Source organism: Varanus komodoensis, unplaced genomic scaffold, assembly GCF_004798865.1.
Source record: "Varanus komodoensis strain SLA01 unplaced genomic scaffold, ASM479886v1 scaffold3, whole genome shotgun sequence".
Classification (NCBI taxonomy): Eukaryota; Metazoa; Chordata; class Lepidosauria; order Squamata; family Varanidae; genus Varanus; species Varanus komodoensis.
The window spans coordinates 61,578,373-61,590,879 of NW_025335761.1; the positions used below are offsets into that span (position 1 = coordinate 61,578,373).

Consider the following 12,507-nt stretch of genomic DNA (forward strand, 5'->3'; position numbering starts at 1 on the left):
TAGGCCAGGCCCGAGGTGGCGCGGCGGTCTCGGCCACGCGCCGCCGGGGCGGCCGGGCGGGCGCGGGGCCGCCTCGGCCGGGCGGGGGGCGGGACGGATCCTCCGGAGGGCCCTTCCCGCCCCGCCGCTCCCGGGCCTGGGGCAGCCGACCCTCCCTCGCGCCCGCCCTTCTCCCGGGGGAGCCGCCCCTGCCCGGCCGCGACGGCCCCTCGGAGACGGCGCCCGGCCCGCAGCCTCTGGAAACCGGGCCGGGCGCTGCCCCACCGCCCCTCGCCGGTGCCGAAGGGGCTCGGGGACCCCGCCTCCGTGGGAGACGTGAATGCCAGCGGCGTGCAAGGCAGGGGTGGTCCCGTTGATCCAGATCCGGCTGCAGTCCAGATTGTCCAGTTGAAGGCTGCGACCCAGCGCACGTCTGGGAACAAGTCCCGTTGAGTCGCGTTGATGCGGTTGACTTCTGAGTAGACACGCACAGGCTGTGTCGCATGTGATGGAGGCTACATGGGCTCTGTGTCAGCTAGGTGCTGTGGGGTGGGGTTGGGGTCCTTGGGAGAGGGGACTGACTTGCCATCCTAAGCCAGTTCAAAGGGAAGAGGCACTACTGCTCCCAACATCCCCGGGTCAGCATGGCTGGCTGAGGAATGCTGGGAGTCTTCTGTCTAAACCTGCCTGGAATTATCTTAATCGGAAGTAAGTCTGTGGGGTTTACCTCTGTTTAGAATGGAGTACATAGAATTGGAGTGTGAAGGGAGAATGGGAAATCTTCGTATCCTAACTGAAAAATGCTAGGCTTCAAGTATTTGGCATGTGTATATCTCTGCTCAGAAAACTTGTGCATTTTTTCCTCTCCCCAGACCTAAATCTAGGCTTACCATGATGGGAGTGTGTTTGAGGCCATTAGGACTCTTTGGAGCAAAGCAAGACCATTTACTTTCCTAAAAAAATTGGTCTGAGATGAGGTCTTAGCTAAATTACCTAGGGTTCCCTTGGCATACCTCCTCCTGACTCCCTGCTGTTCAGGTCAGCTGGGTAGGTTTGCTAAGAAGGCCCTTTCCTTGCTTACAGTTGAAAAGTTGCTGGGCTTATGGGGGCTATGTTGGTGTAAGCCATGGTGTGAGCTCATCTGGAAGGCTTTCGGGACATGCTGGCTATGGGTGCAAGAAAACAAAGGCTTGGTTGGGGTGTAATGCTAAAGTCGAGCGTGCTGGTACAAGCCTGTGGGAACCCTGTGCCCCATCCTCTGTATCTGGGGGTGGGGGAAAATTGAAAGCATCCACCATAGAACTATTCTCAGTCTCCTGTGGTCTCTCAACAAGGAAACTGTAGTTCTAAAGGTGGCACTTTTCATCTCGTTGCATATGCAAAGGAGGCGTGGGGGAAAGCGCAAGAGGATGCGCTGCGGTTCCCACAAGCCCCCACCTACGTGGCCAGTCCAAAACATCTGGAGGACATAGGTTGCCGGTTCCTGATCTACGCTGACTTGCAGCGAGTCTCCAGGGCTTCAGAGGCTGTGAGTGGGAATGATTTTCTCCAGCTGCGCCTGTAGGTTTGATTTTCTACATGCCGGTAGATGCTTTGTCACTTAGCTGTGGCCGTAGCTGCAGGTCATGCCCTCTTCTTCCTGGGATGCTGAGCTTTGGTCCATTGTTGCTTCTGAACCAGTGTTCCTGGAGTGTTTCTAGTGGTGGTTGGACTGGGATTGACGTTCTCTGAGTGCCGTTGTTGACTGTGAGAGTTGTAAAAGCACAGCATCACTGCACTTATATTCAGAGAGGAAATGTAGAGAATAGTTTATATAATACAATAAACATAGACGCTTAAAGAGATTAATTTTCTCATTTGTTTTAATGTGTTTCTCTCCTGCTACCACTACCATTTTACTTCATTGTCACAGAATCATAAAAGGGTAGATTTGGAAGGGGTCAAGAAGGCCATTGGGTCCAAACCCCTGTCCAGTGCAGGAATCCAGGTTAAACCATCCTTTTTAACATTCAGTACAGCACTAAATGAAGTGGTCCTTCTATTGTATTTAAAAGTAGGCTTCATTCACTCTTTGCACATCGTAGAAAAGAACTTCATTGAGTGCGGAGTGGAGGAAGTAAGAGCTACTCCAGTAATATATTTTGCACACTTCCATTGCTCTAATATTTTCCCCCTTTGCTTTTGTGTTACAAATAGGTGCTCTATATTCACTATTCATCATGGTTTATTATCAGATTTCATTTGATAAACTGCTTCATTAATACATTTACTGGGATCTTTAATGTCTCGCTAGAAATGTTTTAGGGACTTGTAGTTCTTCAAAAGAAGCTGTGCGCTTTCCCTCGAATGGCACTGACTTTCTGGAAGCAGTGGCTGCTAATAGAGCCACCAAGGAAACCTAGCCCTTGCAGTCCTAAATATACTTCTCTTGGATCGTGTCCCACTCAATTTGGTGGAATGTCCAAGTAAGTATGTGCTTTGCGTTGTCGCCTGAGACCAATACATTGCATAGCTCTGCTTCTTAAATTAGCAAAGTTTACAGTAGTATGCAGCAAATCTTTTGGAAAAGGTGAGAACTTTGGCAATGCCCATACAGAAACAGCACTGATGCCCTGACTAGCAGCTGTTCCGTCTCCTGCTATCTTTTTCTTGCAGAAAAAGTCATTCTGCGATCAAAGATGCCCTTGGAATTGTATCAGCCAGGCCGCTGCCACCACAGTGACTCAAAATGGAACCACCCAAGGCAGTTATTGACCCAAGAATGTTACGGAGACTGTACTTGTTGAGCAATTGCTATGTGCTCCGTTCCGTTTGTAACCCTCACGTCTCTTCGAACTATTCTATCACCAAAAAATCCATTGAAGACAGAAAGTTAGAATTGATTAGCATGTCTTGATTAACATGTTAATAGTTTTATTAACACTAATAATAATTTCATTTCTGTACTGCCCCAAAGCCTAAGCTTTTATTAGGAGTTGTCAGATTGGAAGCAGCCTGTCCCTTTAATTTTTTAAAAACTTGTGATGTTTGATGCTCAGCGATTCTGAGCAGGGAGCCCTGTGCAGCCTGGCTTCTAATTTTCTTGGGATTTTCCTCTAAGCTCTCATGGGGCAATATTCAGAAGTCTCCCACCCTCACCTGCATATGACACTTGCAGATGAGATTATGACAGATGCTTACAGCCTAATTCAGCCTTCTCCAACTTGTGGCCCTTACGTTGTGTTGGAATGCAACTCCCATTATCCCTGGTCAGTATTATCAGTGGCCATGTTGACAGGAGGGCCCCAGGTTGGAGAAGGCCAACTGATTTTAGCAGTGAAGGAAAGCTCCCTCTTAGACATTTATGATTTGCAGCAATTTCCTCTTCATCTGCCTGTTGTAGATCAACAACATTGTATATGGAGCTGTGTACTGTAAAAGTGGCATGCTGTGCACTGCCATGAATTCTGCAACCAAGAATACGCTCAGTATTCCTATATCTGCACTGGTTGCAGGATGAGGGTCGGCGGGCAGGTGGGGGGCAGTGCTCAGTGAATGGCACGTACCTAAAGAATGCCTGCAGAGTCAGTGTTGACACATGGCTCTAACTCCAGGCCATGGGGCAGTGTGTACCTTGACTGCAGTATTTGATCAGCTAAAAATAATGTGTGAATTGGTAAAGACGGTAAGTACATACGAAGTTCTTTCCTGAGAGGACCGTGTGATCCTTTTAGTGATGATTTGCTTGTGCATTTTCTAAGGTTGAGGAGGTGTTCAAGAAAACACCATCCCACTAAGGATAATTACACATTTCTTGGGCCTCTGTCCTCAGACGTCTTATGAAAGGAAAGCTGTTGCATTTCCACACTTTGGAAGAAGTGGTGCTGGTAACTGGTGGGTGCATGGATTAGCCTTCATGTAACGCTTGCTTGTAACTACTGTCTTTCAAGCGGTGCATAGCAAAATAGCTTCGTGGCATTTGGTTTTACTTCTGTTGGTGGTTATGGGCTAGTCCAGCCTCTCCTAACCTAGTGCCTTGCAGCATTGTCTGGAGGATTCTGGGAGCTGGGGTACAACAAATCTGGAGGGCATTAGGATGGACTGGTAGCATCAGCTTAGCAGTGAAAGCAGTTTGCTTGAGGCTAGTCAGTCTTCCCTCTGTTCAAGTTGATTTTGTAATAATTTTAGTTGTCGTTCTTCTCAAGAGCTCCTATTCTTGATGGGAAATCAGGATCCAATAGCAGTGACAGGCACCCTGGTTGCTCTGGAATCTCTCAGCCGGCTGCGTGGATTTTCTCAGACCGTATGCCAAGTGTTCATAATTAAAAGACTCCTCCTTTTCTGCATAAAAACAAAAGTGGTTCTGAGGAGATGGCAAATCTTTATTTTATGACAATGTGTAAACCAAATCCTCATTCTTACTTATTACTTACTTATTACTTATTACTTACTTATTTAAGAAATTCTGGATTCTTACTTGGGGTGCCAACCATGCATGTTTAAACAGGAAAAAAGGCCTCTGACTGGCTGAGGAATGCTGGGAATTGCAGGCCTTTTTCCCTTCCTAAATTTGTGAAGAATTGCTCCAGTAGTCTCTTAATTCTTTTACTAATATTCCCAAAATTGCCTCCTCTGTTAAGAGTTCTACTCCAAACATCTGAAGGCCATTGCTTTGGAAAGGTTATGCTGTAAAAATCACTAAGTCCAGCCTCTTCAGGGGCTGTTCAGCATCCACTCTTCCTCTTCTGGGAGTAACATTGGGAATGGTGCCATGTGTCATACCGTATTAGAGAGAACTGGACTCGCTCAAGCTTGCTCAGGGTGGTGTGATAATGCAGCAAGCTGTGCAGCAGCTTCTTTCCCCTCCCCACAGTTCTGTACTCCACCTATTTTTGCTTTGGAGATTAGACGATCATGGGTCAAAGTGCTTCCATTTGCTGCTTGAACCAGATTATAGTACTGTTGGTGAAGCTTAGTAGTCAGAGTTAAAGAATTTTAGTAAACACAGGAAGCTTTTTCCATCTCCGGGCCCTCTGAAAAGTCTGTATCTCTAAATCACGGTGGCAGAGGCATGGCGAAGGGAGATGCGAAAGTGGATTGTTGAGGCAGCTTTTCCTTAGAAAGCGCACACAAAAAGTTGAAATTAATGAAATTCTGGCCTGAGCTCTGGGAAGCTTTTTTTAAAAACTTGCAAAATGGAGAAGTGACAGAGTTTCTTTTGCTCATTGGTGTTTTGCAAAACAAAAGATACTCACTTTCTTGGCTCTTATTCACTTACACTCAGACCTTGACAAATATTTCAGATTACTGATAAGCAAAAGCAAATAATTAGGGCTGGTCTCTGTGTTGCTGAGAGGGAAGACCAAGTTAAATGCCAGGGTAGCATTGCAGGGGTCCGAGGCCATGGGACTAAGCAGCCTTCAGAGCCGATTTTTTGGAAATAGTGCACAGTACTCTTGAATAATCAGTTCATGGCATTGGAGAATCCCCGGAAAGGTCACACAGTGCCATGAATCAACATACACGGTGGGTGACATGATCAAAAGCCAGGCCCCTGCCCTGAAGAGCTTACAATCTAAATATATTCTGTGGTGCAGCAGCAGAGGCAAAGTTAAGTATATGCCGTTGTTCATTTTGAGGATTATGACTAAGGGCTTCAAGGAGAATTCAAGGAGGAGGTGAATTTTATCTTAGAGCTGCGATTTTTTTTAAGTATCTGATTTTTAGGACTAGCTTCATCCTTTTTGGAGTTTATTACACATATTATAATGTGGATTACAGTAAGTTTTGTCTGTTGGAACTACTCTGAATCCTGAGATTTTATCCATGTCCAGAGCTGGAAAGAAGCCACCTCTGGGATTCTTCCGTGCACCTGTGCATGTATTTCCTCTTGCATGTACATTTACACACATTTTACCCACATTGTGGTGGGGGAGGGAAAGAAGGTGTGTGCCTGTGGGAGAGGGTGAAAGAATTGGATGTTTGTAGACAGGCAGAAGATCAATGATTGTGCAAAAAGAAAAAACCTATTATAATAAAGGGAAGTGAGAAAAAGGAAAGGAGGGAGTGCTTGATATGGGACTGCTGTGGAAAGGACAGGACTATAGAGGGAGACTGGGAAGAAGCTTTCAGGATGTCTGTGGAGACCTACAAGAATCAAAGGGAAAAGAGATCTTTAAGTTTTACAGATGGGCAGAGAGAAAGTTCGTTCTGGCATATTGTTCAGCTGTTGTGCTGTTTTTAACTGGAATGAATAGTAAGAGTTTATAATGTCATTTTTCAGTAAAAATGCAGAATACTTATGGAAATGTTGTGAACCCAGGTGTTTAAGACTGGACAGGTAACCTTATCTTAAGGTGTAGCTTTCTAACAGGGAGACTTCCTGGACCCAGATGGAAGTGGTTTCTCTCCAGATCATTTTCACCTTTTGGATGTTAATAAAATCTACTATTTGAAGTGATTGGATTCATGATGACATTGTAGGCAAAGTGTGACTTCTTTAAAGCTGATTTAATTGTGTGAATACATGGGAAAGGGAGCATTCCCAACATCTTCCTCTTAACTCAAGAAAATGGAATATTTTCTTGAAGCTGAAAGTTTCTCTTTTTGCAGCTTGTGACTACTTCAACGTAATGGTAAAACCAGAAAAAGCGGACAAGGAAATGTTTGCATTCAGAGTTCCATCAGAGTTCCAGCATGTAGGGGAAGGGCTCCATATTCTGGCAAAGAAAAATTGTGTGCTTTTCAGTGTCCATCTCAACTCTGCTGTGATTTGTTTTGCCAAGGAATTGAAAGTAAGGGCCACCAGCAAACAATGCCTCATTGCTTTGCTGCGGCTAGCTGTACTTAATGAGTATGGCAGCTTAATGAGATTATTTTTGAATGAATAAGTGAATTCTTCAGAATGAGCTCAAAGGCATAGCAGTGTGTCAGAAAAAAGGCTTGGAGGGAGATTCTAAGCTCACATCCGTAGAAGTCGCCTTCAGTGAGAACCAGAGCTGCATAGTGTCCCTAGGCCAGCCTGACCTGCAGCACTTCCAGGCATTATTCAGCTGTAGAGAGCAGTTGAGAAGGGCCTGGATGAAAGTCCAATTTGTCTTTCTAGGTTTTGAGTACTTGAGGGCGGAACGTAAGTGGGCCCTTGAGAAAGCGTGCTCGTGGGCCACTCCCACATGACTGGGGCCAGCCTGTCTGTCTGTCTGAGTTGGTGGTGCAGTAGCATCAGTCTCAGCAGGACAGGAGCTAGTAGGCACGCCTTTAATTTCTTTGATGTTTGTTCATGTATTAATTGTGAATATATAAACAGCTCTGCATCCAAAGATATGAGTGGCATTTCAAAAATTAAAATGAAACTAGAAATCTAGAGTAAAAGGAAATAGACCCACAAAGCAGTGGCTGGAATGGATCATCTGTCAGGAAATGCTTGTCCAAAAACAAGTCCTCTGAAAGTGGCGCAATAGCAGTGCTGGGAAGGGCTTTCCTTGGGGTGGGAGCTGCTTCACTAAACATGCTGGTTCTGGTGGTTTCAAGCTGCATCTCTGGCCCATGTGGGACTTTCAGGAGGGCCTTTTGATTGAGTGGCATGATGATGAGGATGCACTGTGAGAAATTAATGAGGTTCCTGGGCACGGCATGTTTTTTGGCTGTCGCACGCCTTGGCAGGCATCATCAGTGGTCCCGCTGGAGCGCTGCCTGTGCTGACATCAGCCTTGCCTTGCAGACCCAACAGGATGGCTAGTGGCTTGGGTCTACTGCAGCTTCTATACAGCCTGAAGTGCGTGATCCTGCCTAATCTGGGAAGCTAAGCAGGTTTGGACCTGGTTGAAATGTGGATGGGTGACTTAAATGTTGTGAATCACCCAGACAGATTTGGCTATGAGTGGTATAGAAATGTAATAATATCATATATGTAGTTTGGTGAGGCACAGACTGTGCTAGCCTGAGCTGGGGAGCTGAATCTGGAAAGCCGCAACATAGAGCTGTGTTCCTATCTAAACGAGGCTCTTTCCAGTCTTGTCAATGAGGTTGAAACTGTGGCAGGTGGCATTAATGAAGCATTTACTGGTGGGAGTACACCAGTTTTGAATTAAGAATGTCCCATCATAAAGAGAGAGATGGGTGAAAAAGCAGGGAATGCTTTCCAAGATGCATCTAGCTATTTACTGAGGTTTTAGAGTGTGTGTTCTGGATAATTCATTGACGGTAGACCCATTTCCAAGCTTCAGTAAAAATTCATAGTGCCAAAAAAAGGCCTCAAACCTTCCAAATTGTTCTGTGTAGAATAATATGTGTGTTAAGTAAGCCACTTTTTTCAGGAGAGACTGTGAAGGTCAGTAAACTCACTATTCCTGAGTCAACAGCAGCCTTTTCATTTTGGTCATATCTGGGCGGTGCAGCATGAGATGCTGCACATAGGCTCCAAGTACATGTGTTCTTTGTTCAAGAAGTTGCTGTGTGCTACATTCCTGTGTTATTTTAATTTTCCCTGCTGAAACAGTATTCATACCCCGGCTAGATCTGTGTCTTTCATTAGCAGATCTTAGTGATCTGGATCCCATTGACTGAAGTGTCATGGGAGAGAGAGCTTTTCTGTTTTGAACAATGCGATGGGCCACTTCCCACTTAGTGGTGGATCATGGATTTCTCCTGTCCAAGCACGTTTGGTGTGCAAGTCATGACAAGCCATGGGTTGTTAAAGCCACGGGCTGTTGGGGCTGTGAGGAAGAGAACACTCTCTTTCCTGCCCATGTTTTGGTTCAGTTTTGCATTTGGTTTCTTAAACAGCTGTGACGTCTTTTCACCCAACGTGGATCTGGATTGTTTGTCCCTCAGTAACCCAAGGTTCTAGGTTTGGATGTGACATCGAACCCTCCAGAAACAGGGCATTTCTGGGTTGTGCGAGAAAGCTGATGCAAAAGCCAAGTTGTGAGTGCACGGAAGGCAGCAGGGTTGCCAGCTCTGGCTTGGCCCAGCCAGTTTATGGCTTTCGCCACGCTGAATTGGCACTTCGTAGGAACAGGTCAAGGTGATGCAGTGTCGTGGGCTGGTGATACTGCACGCCATGGAGCAGAGGGAGGAGATGCAAAGGAGGAGGTTCTCAGCAGCAAGGCTCTGCCTGCAGGACCCTGAAGGTGCCCTCAGGGTGAAGCAGTTGCAATACCATGAGTGTTGGGAGGAGCTACACTCAGCCTGCAACTCATCAGGGCTGGCATATGGTAGAGTGGAGCGTGCCCGTTTTGCATCCCAAGCTTCTCTGCATTCAGTTGCGTTTATTGCCTTTTATACTGTCTAAAAGCCAAGGCTGCCTGGGTAGTTTACGATGTAATACTGTGGCATAATATAAAAAACACTTGCATATGATAATGTAAACACACGCTTTCAGCAATTTACAATAAAAATCCCAGGAGTTTAAAAAAAAAACTGTACATGTTAAATTTTTGAGAGCAGAGGAAGGTTTTACCCTGGTGCCCAGAAGAGGACAATGTTGGTACGTGGCAGGCCTTATTGGAGCGATTTTGTCATAATCAGGAAGGCCCTAATTGAGAAAGCCCTGTCTTTATGAGTATGCGTAGTCCTTCTGTTTAGTTTTAAAAAGCACACAATCTGGGCATAGTTCTTGACATCACTTGTGAAAGCACTGCTGTGTTTGACTCGATCTCTGCAGTGAGCTTCCTGGTGGGTGTGCAAACCTTGGCTGGAGGGGACTGTGGTTAGTTGGCATCAGTGCAGATTTTCGGTCTGAGCCATTATCAAGGTAGCAAGGGTGGGAGTAAAGGGGGAGAGTGTGAAGTTGGTTTGTAAACCGTGGTCTGCTGGCGTGTTACATCTGCACTTGGGCAGAGGAAGAATGGCTTCTGTGTGAAGGAGCGACGAGCTTTGGTTGTACAAGCTATTGGCACTCATGTCTGCACACACCTTTCAGCATGCTGGAGTTACTGAGACGATTATTTTAAGCCTAGCTGCTGAATAAGCTATGGGTGTCTAAGAATCTCCATGTTTCCTTGCTCTGTGGCTTTATCCCGCTTGGCAATTCCTGGTAGCATTGGCATCTGTTGGTCAGTTGCATTCAGATTGCGTAGGGGGAACTGTTTAGAGCCAGCAGCTTGGCCTGCTGCATTAAGGGGACGGACCTGCCTCAAACTCAGAATTAAATTGTGGAGGCCATTTAGAGAGAAGCAGACAACTGAGCCCCAAGATGTGCTTGGTGTCATAATCTTAGCAGCAGTAAGAGCTGTGATCTCTCTAACAACTTCTTTTTTAAAATGTAAGTATTTTGGTTGTCTGACAGTTATTTTACTGTGTATTTTCACCAATCGAAAAGATTGATTCGTATGCTTTGGTTTCTTTTGATGAAGATAGAGTTAGATAAAGCAGGAAAACCATTCCCACCCCCATTTTAAATTTATTTATCGGGGTGGAAATGTCAACAGATTGCTTATGCTCTACTGTTACTTTTTCAGCAGAAGGCCTTTAAGTTAATTTTCATCCAACTCTTAAAGGTGGGTGCTATACATACTTATTCATCAGTAAGCTTTACTGTGATTGGTAGTGCTTACAAGTGAAAGTTCACAAGACTGCTCTTGAAGAGAATGCATCTCAGTTAAAGTATAGTTGTAACTAGAAGAGCAGAGTTGTCGATCCAGGCAGGAACTTGTAAATCTGCCCCACAAAATTTAAGATTCCACCAACAAGGAAGTTAGAAATTCCCAGTATAATGTGTGCAGCTGCTGGATTGCAGCTGTAGGTATTGCATTAACTTGCCCGGACATTTGAAGTGAGCCAGCCAGAACAGGGGTGGTAGAAGGAGGTGAGCTGTGGAAAAGCTGGGGCTCTAAAGGCAGAGAAGCAGTGGGGTGCGGCTGGAGGAGGACTTGGCATTATTTATGGGAAGGAAGTGAGTCACTGGGTCCTGCTCTTGGTCCACCTTCATAGGCAAATCTGCAAAAGTCACAGCCTCAGACATTTTGACTAGCCTCTTTCACTAGGCAGGTTGCTTTGGCGCTCCTCAGCGGATCCGTCACTTTGCACTCCAGGGCTAAAGAAGCGAGAGGCACTTACTTATGGCTGTCCCCTTTGCATGAATGAAGAGTGTCTGTGCCTTGCGCTAAGAGGACTGCACCCTCCAGTTTCCGATTTCTTTCTCTCTCCTGCACCCCAGCTCTAGTTGAACCTTGGAATATAGGAAGGAAGCTGTCGCAACTTTGCCACATCATTAATCACTGTAAAAGAAATAGCTTTCGCTTTAGAATTGTGGTTCTGAGTTCTGGTTTTTTCTTCCTTGCAATCATTCTTCCAGATGCCTGGGTTTGTCAGCATTTGATATTTCTGATAGCCACAGCCTATCTATAATAGTTTTGATCTTGGGAAGCAGTCTGTAGAACTGGATAGCTCCCCTGACTTGGCCAGAAAGGGTACAGCAAAATGTCATTAGTAAATTAGTTTGCTTTGTGAGCCAGACAAAAGCCCCTCTCCCTTTCCCCGTCTTTCAAAATAACGTCCCCCCCCCCACCAACTGTGAACGCCCATCTGGAAAGAGGAACCGACAAACTTCAGAATTGCATGCAGTAAGTGAAAACCTAAATAATCAAGAACGACATTCTTTTCAGATGAGTTTTGATGTGTTGGTCAAAAACAGGTGACTTTGGCATTCTGAACCATAAGAATGAAAAGGCAAACTTTGCCTGACTTACCCACAACAGGATGAGTGCAAATTACACAGTTGCAGGAGTAGATTGGTGAAGTAACCAAATTTGCTCTTGAAAGTTATTTATTTATACTTGTATGAGTTGCCTTTTTGGCCCACAAAGAGACACCCAGGTATAAATCAAAACATATGAAGCAGTATCATAATGAACATATTAAAAGCAGAGCAGCCAAATTCCCAGCAGACTGTGAAGGGCTCCGAAAGCTATTCTTCAAACTGAATGTCTGGGACATGGCATTCCAGAGGAGCCTGCATGTAAATGTTTGCAGAATGCTGCACGTGATGCGGTGATTTTTCTTGATTGTGTGTACATGCCTTTGTGATTATATATGGAAGGGATCTTGGGACTCTGTCGGGGAAGTCTCTGCTAAACTCTTGAGTGTATTGTAGCATTTAAAAAGGTGAACTCAGCGTTGGAAATGAGTAAGAAAGGGATTGACAGAGCTGCCAAAAAATGGACTGATGGTAATAACAGCAAGGGAAGCAACAGTGCTATTGTATCATCTTTTGTGTGGCCATGGGCAGAATGCCGTGCACTGTTTTGGGTGCCTCCTCTCAAATGAGGCAACACAATGAACTGAGGAACTGCTTTGTGCAGTGTCCAGCCATAGCTTTCTGTAACCCACGGTTGGTCGATGGTGATTCTCCAGCGTCTCCAGTAGAGATCCTCTCCATTGCTCAGTGCTTGATTTACTTAACTGGAGACACCACCAAGTGCTGTGGGTCCTCAGTTCGAATGTTTCCTCTGCACAGGCTCATCCCGGTCCAAGTGGATTTAATGACCTTAGTGCCCCCTATTATTCCATGATGCGGATGATGGTAAAATTGTACCATATTGGCAAGCA

The 12,507-nt window shown here is 45.5% G+C and overlaps 1 protein-coding gene across 7 annotated transcripts in view; it reads left to right on the plus strand.

Moving 5' to 3' along the window:
- The window catches only part of KTN1 (kinectin 1), a 109,044-nt gene that overhangs the window by 200 nt on the left and 96,337 nt on the right, over positions 1-12,507 (plus strand). Inside the window, exon 2 of one of the 7 annotated variants that reach the window (XM_044437262.1) lies at positions 1,364-1,539. The exons of 4 other annotated variants lie outside the window; for them this stretch is intronic. The gene's annotated coding sequence lies outside the window, so the exon portion shown is untranslated. Of the gene's footprint in view, positions 1-368; positions 519-1,363; positions 1,540-12,507 lie in introns of those variants that run through there. 2 more of the 7 variants (XM_044437264.1, XM_044437263.1) reach the window with 2 other exon arrangements.